Genomic DNA, 15,201 nt, shown 5'->3' with positions numbered 1-15,201 from the left:
CTGGGAGAGATGAGCAAGCTCTCCAGGCAAGCAGGAAGAAATCAGCAAGCCCTTGATTTTGTGGCTCAAATTATTCATGCAAGTGCTAGAATTTTCAGATGGGCATGTTAGGCGCAAAGAAGCCAGACTGCAGAGAATCGTACACAGTACGGGGGAAACAACTACTACTGAAATGCGGGCTTGCCTTTCTAGACAGGGTTCTGCTTAGAGAAAATCCAAAGTGACTGCCAGAGCTTTGTGCTTCTAAGGGAGTAGAGAAAGCTGCTATTTAGCCGAGCCCCTGGGTGCGTGTTTGATATGAAATGGTGATGGAAGATCTGGAAATAGCTGAGACTGCCTTCGCAACAGAGTGATAAGAATGCAGAATTCCCTGGGCAATTAGGAGACAGAATACGGGAAGAAGAGAAGAGGTGAGAGAACGAAGAGGAAGCTGCCTTGAGGTGGGGCAGCCGAAAGGTATCTTAGTGACAAGATGTCTATTATTTTATTTGTGTTGGTAATCTATTTCTATCTATTCACCTGTCTGTAGAGAAAAGAGAGCTCGTTTATGAAGTCACACAAAAGTATTGTGTTCCGAGTTTGAGGTGATGCTTGTGGAACAGAGAATCCACCTGTGGAATGGCAGGAAAATTCATAAACTAATTCAGTGGAAGCAGAATCTCAAAGCCAGAAGGGACAATGAGAACAGAAGCCTCTTTCTGTTTCCCTCTCTTCTTCCTTAATTCCCTGACTGTGAAGAGGGCGGTAAACTTTCTAAGAGATGTGGAACAGGTTATGAGCCAATTTTATCAAGATCTTAAGGTACAAAGGGACCCCAGTGAGATTTGAATTATATTTAAATTCCAAGCTAAGAGGTGCAGACTTTCTATTCTCACCAGAGTTAGAACGATTTTGAATTTGAGGTGGGGTTTATTTGAACGTTGATAATAATTGTATAATTACAGATAAAAACATTTTAGGAAGAAGTTTGTTTTTAAGTGATAGACAAGATTTTGTCTCCTTTTAAATTGGGCCAGCGTTCAGAATGTAGATGATGAGCCCAGGATTTTTTTATACACGATGGGGACAAATTCAGGAGAACATTCTTTTTCATGAGGTTTGGTTTTTAAAGAATTGTTTTGTACCAGATACAGGCTCAGTAGATTTTGTTTTTTTTTTCTTTTTCACTCACAATAACCTTGTGTGCGTATACACTTGTGTGTGTTTTAATTTATGAGCAGTAGCAGAGTTTTGAGCAAGGACAAAATTTTTACTTATTTTTTTTTTTTTGGCTGAATGTAAAACATCTGACAGTATTTGCCGAGAAAACCCAAATTGCCTTGCTTTGTTTGCACAAGCAAAAGGAAAAGTCCAGGCTGTCCATCTGCAGATCAACATCAAAGGCTTTGCTCAAAAGGCAGGGAGGGCAATATATATTTGGAGAACAGTGTGAGTCCCTCATCATCAGGGTGCTGCTGGCTGTGGCTTTCTGTACTCACCGTGACCGAGGACGGCTGACGCTCGTGTGTCTTTATTGCTGAAGGGGCTGGTCTTTTGCAGCTAAAGCTCACAGCCCTCTGTCCTTTGCCCTCCCCCACCCCCACCCCGTCACATCTGTTTATGATGGAGATTGACTGCACATTTTTGATGCAATGAAGCCATTCTAAAAACTTTCATGAAGTCAGATGTTTTGGAGAAAAAGGCATTGAGTGAACACGAGTCCCCATACTGAACATGCCTCGTGTGGGTCGTTCAGTGCATATACAGTTTACTCCGCAGAATTACGGTCTTGACACTTGACCAGACAACCTCTGTTTCTTTTCTGTCATTAATTGAATCAGGTTTTCTTCTTTTCTCATAATGAGATGCCGACGCTGACGCTCGTTAGAAGTAAGGGTATAATTTAGATCACCCATGAGTTCCACCGTTATGTATTCTAAGCAAGGGCTATATCTTTGTGGGAGTCAAGAATCCCAAATTCTCTGATATTTTGAAAGATAAATAATTCACCCTGCCCCAAAGCTATGATAAGCTATGAAATTGCTTGTCCACTTGTCTGCCTTCTCTCTTTCCTTCTTTCCTCTTCATCCTTCCTTCCTATTTCTCTTTTTCCCCTTTCTCTGTGCTTTTATTCCTTTCTCTCTCTCTCTCTCTTCCCCATCCATTACTTTAACGCTTTTATTGAAGTAAAACATAATGCAGAAAATTCCATAAATCCTAAGTGTACAGCTTTGGGAATTATTTACAAAGGGAACAGCCTTGTGTGACCAGCATCAGGACAGGACTATAACAATATCTCAGAAATCATTGTGTCCTCTCTAAATTATTAAGCAAAAAAATAAAAATAAAATAAAAATAAATTATTAAGCATACATCGAGTGTCAGGCAGATGGGAGAGGGGAGAAGGGGTGGGTATATTCACACCTAATGGGTGCGGTGCACACCGTCTGGGGGATGGACACGCTAGAAGCTCAACTCGGGTGGGACAAAGGCAATATATGTAACCTAAACATTTGTACCCCCATAATATGCTGAAATAAAAAAGAAAAATGGAAAAAAAAAAATGTCACCCACTACCATGTGGTAGACTTGAACATATCAAGTTTCCATAATTGTTAAGGTCTATTTCTGTAATCTATGTATCTGTTTCATTGGTGTATTTATCTATCTTTGTATCAATACTATACTGTCTCAATTACTGTAGCTTTAAAAATAATTACTGGTAACTCATAATGTAAGTCCTCCAAAGTGGATTTTTCCTCAAATATTGTTTTGGTTTTTGAAGATCCTTTGCATTTCCATAAATAATCTTATCAATTCACCTCCCCCACATACATTTTCTGAAATTTCAATTGAGATTAAATTGTATCTGTAGATTAGTTTAGGCCAACTGTGTGCTATATTGAATTTTTTTTTTTTTAGACAGAGTCTCGCTTTGTTGCCCAGGCTAGAGTGAGTGCCTTGGCGTCAGCCTCGCTCACAGCAACCTCCAACTCCTGGGCTCAAGCAATCCTCCTGCCTCAGCCTCCCGAGTAGCTGGGACTACAGGCATGCGCCACCATGCCTGGCTAATTTTTTCTATATATATTAGTTGGCCAATTAATTTCTTTCTATTTTTAATAGAGATAGGGTCTCGCTCTTGCTCAGGCTGGTTTCGAATTCCTGACCTTGAGCGATCCTCCTGCCTCAACCTCCCAGAGTGCTAGGATTACAGGCATGAGCCACTGCGCCCGGCCGTATATTGAATATTTTGATTCATGAATATTATGTACTTTTCATACATGTAGATTTCTTTAATTGCTTCTGTAGTGTTTTCTACTAGAGCAATTAGTAAATTTTTATGTAGAAATGTTGCATTAAATTTATTCCTAGATATTTGATATCTTTTGATGTTCTTGTAAATGTAATCATTATAGTTCTCTAACATTTGTAATTGTCTTTTATTTCACTCTCAGATTTGAAGGTATATTTTACTGAATATGAAATTCTGGATTGACTGGATATAAAATTCTGTCAACATTTTAAAGATGCCATTTCTCTGTCTTATGGTTGCCATTTTTTGGATGATAACTTGACCATCATTATTATCATTATTCCCCTATATATAATGTAAGGGTTCTCCTCACCCATGGCTGCTTTTAAGATTTTCACTTGACCTTTTGTTTTTAGCAGTTTTATTATCTTTGTATTTATCCTATTTTTAGGTCACTGAGCTTTTTGTGTCTGAAGATTAACATTTCATCACTAAATTTGAGAAATTTATGGCAATAATTTCTTCAAATACTTTTTTCTGTTCCATATTCTCTCTCCTCTTCTTCAGGGACTCCAAGTACACATATATCATCACAGGTTCCTAGAGCTCTGTTCATTTTTTCACTATTTTGTAAATCTTTTTTTTTTTTTTAGATAATTTCTTTTGATTCATTTTCAATTTCCCAGAGTCTTTCCTTTGCTATGCCCAATCTATTGTTAAGCTTACCCAGTAAACTTTTCAATTCAGAATTGTACTTTTTAGCTGTTATATTTCAATTTTTTATAGTTTCTCTGCTGAGATTTCCTATCTCTTAATTCATTATATTTATCTTTTTTAAAACTCCTTGCACTTATTTAGAGTAATTCTTTTACTGTCCTCGCCTGCTAATTCCAGCATTTGGATCATCTTATGGCCTATTTATGTTAACTGGTTCTTCTCTTGTTTATAGCTCACATTTTCCTGCTTCTTCACAAGTTTGTAAGTTTGCATTGAATATAGGATTTTGAGGATGCTATGTTGAGGGAGGCTGGATTTGTTGAAAGGATATTGAGATTTGTTCTATCAGGCAGTTAAATTGCTAGTGAATTCTGTTGTTCATATGAGGCTTGGTTTTACGATTCATTAGGTTGGGCTCTATTTCGTTTTAAGTCTTAGTCCTAAAATATGTTCATTATTTTAGTCTATAATCTTTATTTAAGTTGTGGCTTTTCTGGGGTGTCAACTAAATGTTTGAGGTGTTCACCAAGGTCTTTTTCCTCAGCCTGGGCTGGAACTCAACAATTTCCAGCTCTGCACACCCTCCAGAATCTCTTTTTGGCTCTCTTTCTTATAGCATCCACTCTCTGCTAGAATTCACGGAATCTTTTCCTGTTGATATACATACAGCTCAGCAAGTTGTCCAACGACTTGAGTGGAACTATTATAGACTTCTAGCCTCTCCAACAAGAATATCCCCTCTGTAGCACCATACCCCACACATTTCAGTGACTCAGAAACTCTGAACTCCTACACCTATATCCTTCTAACAAAAAGAAATTAATGTTCAAAATTCAATCTTTATGGAGATGGACTGCAGAAAGTAAAAATCCCTTATTATCCTTCCCCAGGGCTTTTTCTTTGCATTTTGTTCTTATTTGAAACGTGTCCTGCTTTGCAATGTGATTGTGTCCCTTATGACATATCATATTCATAACAAGGATTTTAATCTGGCGCTGATTAAAGTATAAATCACATTATACTTACACTTTTCACAAAAGGAGGCTGAATGAATTAAATTTTTTTTGCATTGAAAATTCATAATTCTAAAGAGGTAAGAAGAGGCGGTCAGGGGGACCACAACACACAAGAACACAGGAGGATGCTGCAGATTTTTTTCTTCTAGGGAGAGAGGGGGAAGGGGGTGGAAAGAGGAGGAAGAGAACGAGAAAGGAACATCGTGGCTCATGTACTTTATCTTCTTGGATGGGGTATCATAGGATAAATTTAAAAATCAAAATATTCATAATCCAAGTTTGCTTTTTAACAAAGATATGACTGTATTAAGTTACATTACACAATATAGCATGCTAACCTGCCTATAGCATAGAGTAGCTTAAAATGCCTTGTGGTTTTACTATTAAGATGTTAACTTGGGCAGCCTCCTGTGACTCTATTATTAAGCATATCAAACTTTTTCACAGTCACTGTGAGATGACTCCCTAATCAGTAAATATCCAATAATCAGAATTATGTGTTTAGTCATATAGGATTAATAGGCCTTTTCTTTTTTAATAGCTCTGTGTGGGTGTGGGTATTTGTATGGTGTATATATGGGCACATTTGTAAGATGAATGCCCAGGAATCATTAACATGGAATTTCAGGTATAGAAGAAACATTGGAAATAAACCAACAAAATCCCTCTGTCTTGAAGCTGAGAATATTGGGGTCTGAAGATTTAAGTATCTTGGCCAAGATCACATAGCTACTGAACCAGAACACAGGACTCCTCTAAATTTCTACTTCATCATGTAAGCAGAAGATTTTCAAAAGAAGAAAAGAATACTAAAAAAAGATAAGTCAAGAATGGGGGCCGGGCGCCGTGGCTCATGCCTGTAATCCTAGCACTCTGGGAGGCCAAGGCGGGCGGATCACTCAAGGTCAGCAGTTCGAAACCAGCAAGAGCAAGACTCCGTCTCTACTATAAATGGAAATAAATTAATTGGCCAACTAAAAATATATACAAAAAGTTAGCCGGGCATGGTGGCACATGCCTGTAGTCCCAGCTACTTGGGAGGCTGAGGCAGGAGGATCGCTTGAGCCCAGGAGTCTGAGGTTGGTGTGAGCAAGGCTGACCCCACGGCACTCACTCTAGCCTGGGCAACAAAGCAAGACTCTATCTCAAAAAAAAGAATGGGATTTATTTGTTCCTATAATTAGTAATTTATAGCAAACAATTATTAATGTCCAATAGCATTTGGCAGCAACCTAAAGATGATCAGAGTTAGTTAAATCCTTGGATTTATTACATCAGCTAGGGTTAGCAGAAATGCTGTTCTAAGGCTCCAGGGTTAAACTCAAGTTTCATTAGGTCCCGTGCCATTTCTTCTTCAGCAATTGATGAAGAAAGAATGGAAAGAATGATAAAATTTAGGATCTGAGGACAAAGAGCGAGAAGCAATTCCAGTTGCTTACTACTTTATCTCTAAGGCCACGTATTCATTTTCTCTGATTACGTTCCTCAGCTTGAGATATAAGGTTATAGATACAGATGTACATGTTCATAGAAATATGAAGTTGGAAGTAGAATTATAATGTTGGCTCTTTAATGTAAAATGCGTTTCAGTATGATAGTTAAAAATTTTTCATTTTTCTAGAATGACTTTTCTGTCTATATGCCATTCATCCTCATTCCTGCCCCCAAACTTCATTGCATAAGTGATTTTTCAGTAGAAATGGGAAAGAAGAAGAGAAGTAGGAGAAACAGGGCCCATTTCCGGGGGGCCATTTCCGGTTTTCCTATCACTGCACAAAAAAATCGCTCCAAAACTTAATAGCTTGAAATAGCAACGATTATATCATCTTTCATGATTTAAGGGTTAACTGGACTCAGTGCGGCTGTTCTTCTGGTCTTACTCAGGGTCACTCGGCTAGATTGTGACAGACTGCAGATACACAGTGACTAAGGCTAGAGTGGCCTCTGTCTAGGTTCAACCGGGGCAGCCGAGATGTCCTTCCCGCCCTCATGCCATGTTGTTGCAGGTTCTCTCCTTTTCACATGACTTCTCCAGCAAGGTAGCTAGACTCCTTACACGGTAATTCTGGGCTTTCCAGAAACAAGTATCTGTGAGCCACCTGCCTGCCCAGGCGTTTCTGTGTGGGATGGAACTATATACAAAGTCGCCAATACCTGCAAGCTTTGCTCATTGGAGAATGTCTTAGAAGATTAACTGCCACTAAAGGAAAATCCGAATCCCTGGGCAAGTGTATATGTTACTTGATCCAAATGATTTTAAATATTGTGATAAAATATATGGGAAAGGAATAACGCTAGTGCCTTTTATAATTAAAATCCAAGAAAAAAATAAAGTTTCACCAAACTTCTTTTTGTCTGGTGGAGATATACAAATGATAGCCCATAATCCTCAGCTGAGAGGTATGATCATCTACTTAGTCATCAAAGAATCTTGGAGAAGTGGGGGCATGAGTCTGGCTTTTTTTTTTTTGCAGAGTGGGGAGCAGTGAATCAAAGAAAGTGATGACAGGTTTAACTTTTAGCAATAAAGATTTCAAAACAAAATCCTGATGCACCGACTTTTCTCTGCTTGAATTGAGATTTGCATTCATACTGATTTTCTCCCAAGGCGGAGTCTTTTACCATGTGTTTTCATTAGATTAGAAAAACAGAAAGAGTGCTCAGGACTAATGAATATTTGCTTTCAGAAGTTCTTTCTCCCACACTCCCCCTTTCATCCCACAAACATGTTCCAAGTTGAGATTTTTGCATTACTCGACAAAATAACACACAACTTTTTAAATTCAGATCCAATCCTACTTTCTCTTTATGACCATCCAGCTTATTCCCTGGACACAGAATTAAAACAATGAAACTCCCATTAGTTTCCACATGCATTAGTGATAACGTCTAAAATTTCAGATTTTCCCTTAGCTGGGAAGTTTTCAAGATTGCTCCCTGGAGGAACTCTACAAGGTCAATGAGCCCCTCATTAAAGAGACCGACCCTGGGGAAGGTGTGAAGAGGCATTCTTCCAAAGATGGTATTTTCACTACCCCACATAGAGCTCCACTTTATAAATAAAACAGCCTATCTTGAATAAGTCAGGTCACTTAAAGCTAGTCTCCTGACACAACAGGCCCCAGTGTATGGAGATACATGTATGATGCACAAATGTACCCAAAGAGATTTTCTAATAGTACCTTAATAAAAGTCCAAGAATCATTCAACAACAACAACAAAAATTGTAGCTTTTTCTTTTGTTAATGGTAATTACTGGGCAAGTTGATTCAGGCTCCTAGTGAGAAATGAGACGTAAGTATTAATGTCTGATTCTCAAAAGTCGAAAATCATTGCCTAAGCACTCAGAAAATATCTAATCAACATTTGATAAATAAATGAATGAATCCATCAATGAACGTAACATATGCCCTCTAACCTTGTTCCTTCCTTACCCTTCAACTGAAATGCCGGATGCTGTGTGTTTGTTATCTAGTCTTTAAGAGTGCCTTGGTTTGATACAGCATGGAATTGCAAATCGTAGTGGTGACTCATCTCAGTGGCTGAACTTTGAATTGCCTGTTTTCTCTTGTCTTCAAACTGTTACGGCCTAGATGCTGTTAAATGTTAATGAATCATGATGCTGAAGGCTAAATGGAAAGATGCTCTGTTCTGTGGTCATAATTTGGCTCCTTCTGTGTTTTTCCACAAAGAGAGATAATGGCCAAGAATGTTCAATAATTGAAGGAAGACATGAATTCTAGATTATGGAAGCAAAGTGAGTTTAGAGAAAAATAAATAAAAATAAGTCCAAAAAGAAGAGAAACTGAAAAACATTAAGACCAGATAGGAAAAAAAAATAAACTTCTATTTATGTAAATTGTTTTGTGGGCTAGAAAAAGGAGAAAAAAGCTCTCCAACTTATTTTAGAAATGCTATTATATAGTTCATAAATAAATGGAATTAGGAGAGCAAAAAGAAGAAAATTTGTAAGCTATTCTCAATTATGGAAGCAAAAATTATAAATAAAATATTAGTTAACTATTTCAGTAATGTATTTTTTTTATTAATTACAACCAAAGAACACTCATCCTGAGACTGAAAGAATGATTTGACATTAAGAAATTTATGAAGTACTTCATACATTCACACATTAATTCACTAATGGTGAATTTTTCTCAATAAGTACAGGAAAAATTATGGCCACAAGAAATTGAAAGAAACTTGCTAAAATTGATGAAAGATATCTAACAAAAGCTTATAGCCCAAATACCTTTCAGTAGTGAAATATAGGGAGTATGCCCTTCAAAATCAAAGTAAAGGGAAGTATGTTCATTATCTTTATTTCTGTTTAACGTTTTATTAAGTATCCTAGCCAATGCAATAAAGCAAGAAAAATAAAAGCATATATGAAAACTTCATGAATAAAAATATGAATTATTAAAAGAAGATAAAAGATAGCCTACGTAATGAGAAGATATATCATATTCTTGGAATGAAAGCGTCAATATCATAAACAGGCCATTTATTTCAAAATAAAGGTATAAATCCGTTGCATTTTCAAATACTATCAGAATATTTTTAAAAGAATTTGACAAGTTGATATTAAAATTTGAATAGAAGAATAAATGGCCAAGAAATGAAAAAAATAGACAAAGGGTAAAGAAGGAGGATCATCATACTAAATATCTAAAATCTGATTATAATTAATAGCAAATAATTGAGACAGTGTGACAAGGCGTAAGGATAGAAAAGTAGACTAATGAAACCGAATACAGCAGCTATAAGAAGTCTCATAAATATATGAGATTTTGGTGTATATGATAAAGTTGGGATTACGACTGGAGAATAGATTCAATAAGCCAAAATGAGAAAATTGGTCATCCCTATGGAAAAAAATAAAATTATACCTCTTTCATTATGTTATTTATATAGAAAATAATTTCAATGTGCTTAAAAAATAAAGCTTTAGAACATAAAGTGACAGTATCTTCTATGACCTACTAGAAAAAAAAATTCTTAACCAATAGATAAAAAGGTATAAGCCTTAGAGGATTGATAAATGTGAGCACATTAATATTCAAAACATCAGGTCTCTTTAGCACTGTTAAGTTTTAAGATGATATTCACAATGCATGTAACAGACCAGGGAGTTGAATAATATATATAATATACACACACACCTATATGGATACCATAAAGGCAAAACTAAAATAAATGAAAAGAAAAAAGAAAGAGAGACAGAAAGGGAAAGAGAGAAATTCAATAAATAGAAAAGTTGGCAACAATATGAACAGGCCATGGAAGAGAAAACTTAAACAGCCTAAACTGCAAGCATAGAAAAAGATCTTTAGCCTTAATAACCTGTTGTTAATAAATACAAATTCAAATGCAAATTAAAACAATCTCATAGGTATGTTTCATACCTATCAGATGGGCAAATTTTATAAATCTGTTGAAGATGAGGACAAATGAGAAGTGTCTTACATCATTGTTAAGAATAGATAATTCTGTAGCATCTAAAAAGTATAAAATGTACTGTGTCTGAAGTCCCAGTATTGCTACTTGTGATTTTTCATTTTATGGAAATCCTTATAATCAAGAAGATATCAACAGGAATGTTCATCACCATTTTTTTTTTTTTTTTGGTAACAGCAATAAAATGGGAAAACCTAAATTCTAATCCATTCACTGTGCTCAGTAGGCACTTTGATAACAGAAGGAAAAACAAACAAAAACAAAACCTCTGCCCTCATGGGATTTATATTCCACGATTCAAGAATTCCAAATACCACAAATACTATATTCTACTATTTACCTCCCAATCTTCTTGTAAGTTAACTAAAGGCATACATGCCTTCTTCTCTCCAATCTGAATAAGAAATTAAAAGTGCATTATGATTGTGGTTGGTCTACTGATTGCTTAATCAGGTAAAACATTTTAGTAGATTTTAATAACATAAAAGCCTGGGGGATTACGTGGAATCGTAATGTCATTAGTTGGTGATGATACTCAATGAGAACAGTAAATATAAATTTGCAGTTGTCATGTGTCATTTGTATGAACATCCTCCCAGAAATGTCACTCTGTTGATAGACTAATAAAGGACTAATCACTCAAAAAAAACGATAAAGAGGTGAGCCCAAAGGGACAGTGAAGCCCTATAGTTAAGCGAAAGTAGCTGGCAGATTTTCCAGAACACAGACTTTGATATTAGACAAATCTGGGCTTCAGGCCAGGCCCTGCCACACTGTATTGTTTGTTAAGTCGTCTTTGAGTTTCATTTTTTCCTTCGATGACATGGTGCAATGCCTGGGTCACAGGACCCCACCTGTACCAGTCTGGACACAACCATCAGAGTGACTGATACAGAGACCCGCACAGGTTCTTTTACGTCCTGCTAAGACCTGAACATGACCCTATGCTTCCTAAGAAAATCTCAGAACAAAATTGACGAGTGCAAGAAATCCAGAATTTTCCCGTTATCACTCATCACCTGGATTCTCACACCACGTGGCTTTTACTATATCCCCTAATCTGGCCCCAATTCTACACTCCTCAAATCCCCAAACCCTTTGTAGTCATCAGAAATATTTCTTACATCCTCAATCTCTTCCTAATGTTCTTTTCACTTTTTTTGCTTTCTTCCTCTGAGCTCCCTTTCAAAATAAGCCTCCTTATCTTAAGCAGTGGCTGTTTTCTCTCCCACACACCTTATGCCCGTGGCTGTTTACAGAACATTGTTTCTTCTCCCTCTTTGAGAGTCCACAGCTCTTCTGAGGATCCTACTTCAGATCATACTGCACTCTATGCTTCTCTGATGCAATCATCCACAGACCTCACTCCCTCGGGTTTTAGCAACTCCTCTCTCTCCAACACAACTGACATCATAATCTTTGGCAATTTCCATCCATCCATTCATTCATTCATTCATTCATTCATTCATTCATTCATTCATTCATTCATTTATTTATGACAGAGTCTCACTCTGTTGCCCGGGCTAGAGTGAGTGCCGTGGCGTCAGCCTCGCTCACAGCAGCCTCAATCTCCTGGGCTCAAGCGATCCTCCTGCCTCAGCCTCCTCCCGAGTAGCTGGGACTGCAGGCACGCGCCACCATGCCCGGCTAATTTTTTGTATCCATATTTTTAGTTGGTCAATTAATTTCTTTCTGTTTTTAGTAGAGTCAGGGTCTCACTCAGGCTGGTTTCGAACTCCTGACCTCGAGCAATCTGCCCGCCTCGGCCTCCCAGAATGCTAGGATTGCAGGCGTGAGCCACCGCGCCTGGCCAGAAATCTTTTCAATACCCGGACTTCTCAACTTCCTGATTTCAACTCCTCCCGTGATTTTAACCTTGCCATTACCAATAATTGCCTCTGTAACCTCAATTTCAGTCTTTCTAATATCTGGCAACTACTTCCTTTATTTTCGGTTCACTTCCTCTAGTACCCCAATTCAAACAGTCCTAGGCACTAACACCTCTAACCTTTAACCCTACAGGCCCTGCTCGTATTCACACTTTCATATTTGATGGCCCATAAATAAGAACATTCTCTGCATAAATCCTCGACGGCCTTAGTTCTTTACTACTTCCACCCTGCTTGATCTCTCCAGTGTTTACTTTGTACCTACATTTAAAAATTGAACATTACTGTTCTCACTGTGAACTCAGCTGATACCCTAAAAACATTAGTTCTGCAAAGCAGGTAGGTAGACACGGCCAGTTCATAAAGGCAGTAGCGGTACCTATGCCTAAGTTCTTTAATTTATGCCCAGGTACTTTAAACCTAAGTACTAATTTATACCTAAGTCCTCTTTTAAATAATATCGCTTTTTAATTTTCTAATTTCAGTTTATCATTGCTAGTATATAGAAATACAATTGACTTTTGCGTATTGACTTGCAACATATGTTCTTACTAAACTTATTATTTCTAGAAGCATTTTTGTAGATTCTTTCATATTTTCTATGTAGACAATCATGTTTTCTGTAAATAGTTACAGTTTCATGTCTTCCTTTTCAATCCATGTGCATTTTTTTTTTTTTGGTGTCATTTTACTAGGTAGAAGCTTCCAGCACAATGTTTAATATGAGTAGTGAGAGATTACATCCTTGCTTGTTCTCAACTTATGGGTAAAGCTTTCAGTCTCTCACCATGGAGTATGATGTTAGCTGTAGGGTTTTTTTGTAAATGTTTTTATTAGGTTAAGAAATTTTCCTTCTATTCCCACCTTACTGAGAATTTTTTTAAAATTGAGAATGAATTTTTTGAATTTTGTCAAATGCTTTTTCTACATCTATTGTTATTATCATGTGGGTTTTCTTATTTAGTCTATTAATAAGTCAGATTGTATTGGTTGACTTTTGAATATTGAACCAGACTTGCATTCCTGGGATGAACCCTGATTGGTTATGAGGTATTATTCATTTTATATATCCTTTTATTCAATTTCTAGTATTTCATGGAGGACTTCTGCATCTGTGTTTATGAGGAATATTAGTTTGTATTTTTGTTTTCTTACAATTAAAAAATATTTTTACATGTCTATCATTTGAATATGGTATGTGTTGGTGTGTTTGGCCTTAGGTATTTATCTTGCTTCTTGTTCTGTGTGCTTCTTTGATCTGTTTTTTGGTGTCAGTCACCTGAGAAAAGAAAGTAGACAATGTGCACAAACAGAAATCCCTACCATACTCATGGATTGGTAGAATCAACATTGTTAAAATGTCCATTCTACCTAAAGTGATCTACAGAATTAAGGCAATTCCTATCAAAATTCCAACATCATTCTTTACAGATTTAGAAAAAAATAACTCTGTGCTTAGTCTTGAACCAGAGAAGACCTTGTATAGCCAAAGCAATCTTAAGCAAAAAGAAAAAATTGGGAGGAATCAGTCTGCCAGACCTCAATCTTTACTATAAGGCTATAGTAACCAAAACAACATGGTACTGGCACAAGAACAGAGACCCTTGGAATAGGATGGCGATCCCAGATATAAAACTATCCTCATATTATCATCTAATCTTTGACAAAGCAAACACAAGTATACACTGGGGAAAATAATCTCTATTCGATAAATGGTGCTGGGAAAACTGGATATCCACATGCAGAAGATGGAAAGTGGATCCCCACCTCTCACAAAAATCAACTCATGTTGGATAACAGACTCAAACCTAAGGCATGAAACCTTAAGAATTCTGGAAGATAATGTGGAGAAGACTCTTTTATACATTGGCCTAGGTAAAGAATTTATGAAGAAGACCCCCAAAGTAATCACAGTAGCAACAAAAATAAACAAATGAAACCTGATCAAATTAAAAAGCTTTTGCACAGCCAAGGAAACTGTCCTTAGAGCTAATAGACAACCTACAGAATGGGAGAAAATATTTGCTTTCTACACATCTGATAAAGAGCTGATAAGAAGAATCTATATAGAACTTAAGAAAATTAACAAGAAAAAATCAAACTACCCCATTAATAAATGGGCAAAGGACATGAGCAGAAACTTTTCAAAAGAAGACAGAATAATGGCCAGCAAACATATAAAAAAGTGCTCAACATCACTAATCATTAGAGAAACGCAAATCAAAGCTACAATGAGATAGCACCTAACTCCAGTGAGAATGGCCTCTACCATAAAATTCTAAAACAACAAATGCTGGCATGGATGTGGAGAGATTGGAACACTCTTACACTGCTGGTGGGACTGCAAATTAGTAACAACCTCTGTGGAAAGTAATTTGGAGATACCTCAAAGACGTAAAAATAGAAATACCATTTGATCCAGCAATCCCACTACTGGGCATCTACCCAAAGGAAACAAAGACATTCTATGAAAAAGACACCTGCACTAGAATGTTCACAGCAGCACAACTCACAATTGCAAAGCTGTGGAAACAACCCAAATGCCCATGAATCCATGAGTGGATTAATAAAATGTGGTATATGTATACCATGGAATACTACTCAACTACAAAAAAAAAATGGTGATCTATACCTCTTCTATTATCCTGGATAGAGATTGAGCCCATCCTTGGAAGTGAGGTATTACAAGGATGGAAAAACATGTACCACATTACTCAACATCGAACTGGTACTTTTTGATCAACACTAAAGTGCTCACAAGGTAGCAGTACTCACTGGGTGCCGGGCAGGTGGAGGATGGGGGGGTAGAGCAGGTGGGGTAGGTAACTGTATGGGGGAAGGGCATGCTTGTAGCCCTGGCTTGAGCAAGGCACATGCATTTCATGTGACC

This window comes from Microcebus murinus, chromosome 29, assembly GCF_040939455.1.
Source record: "Microcebus murinus isolate Inina chromosome 29, M.murinus_Inina_mat1.0, whole genome shotgun sequence".
Classification (NCBI taxonomy): domain Eukaryota; kingdom Metazoa; phylum Chordata; class Mammalia; order Primates; family Cheirogaleidae; genus Microcebus; species Microcebus murinus.
The sequence above is the reverse complement of the archived record's forward strand: the minus strand, read 5'-3'. Positions refer to the sequence as shown.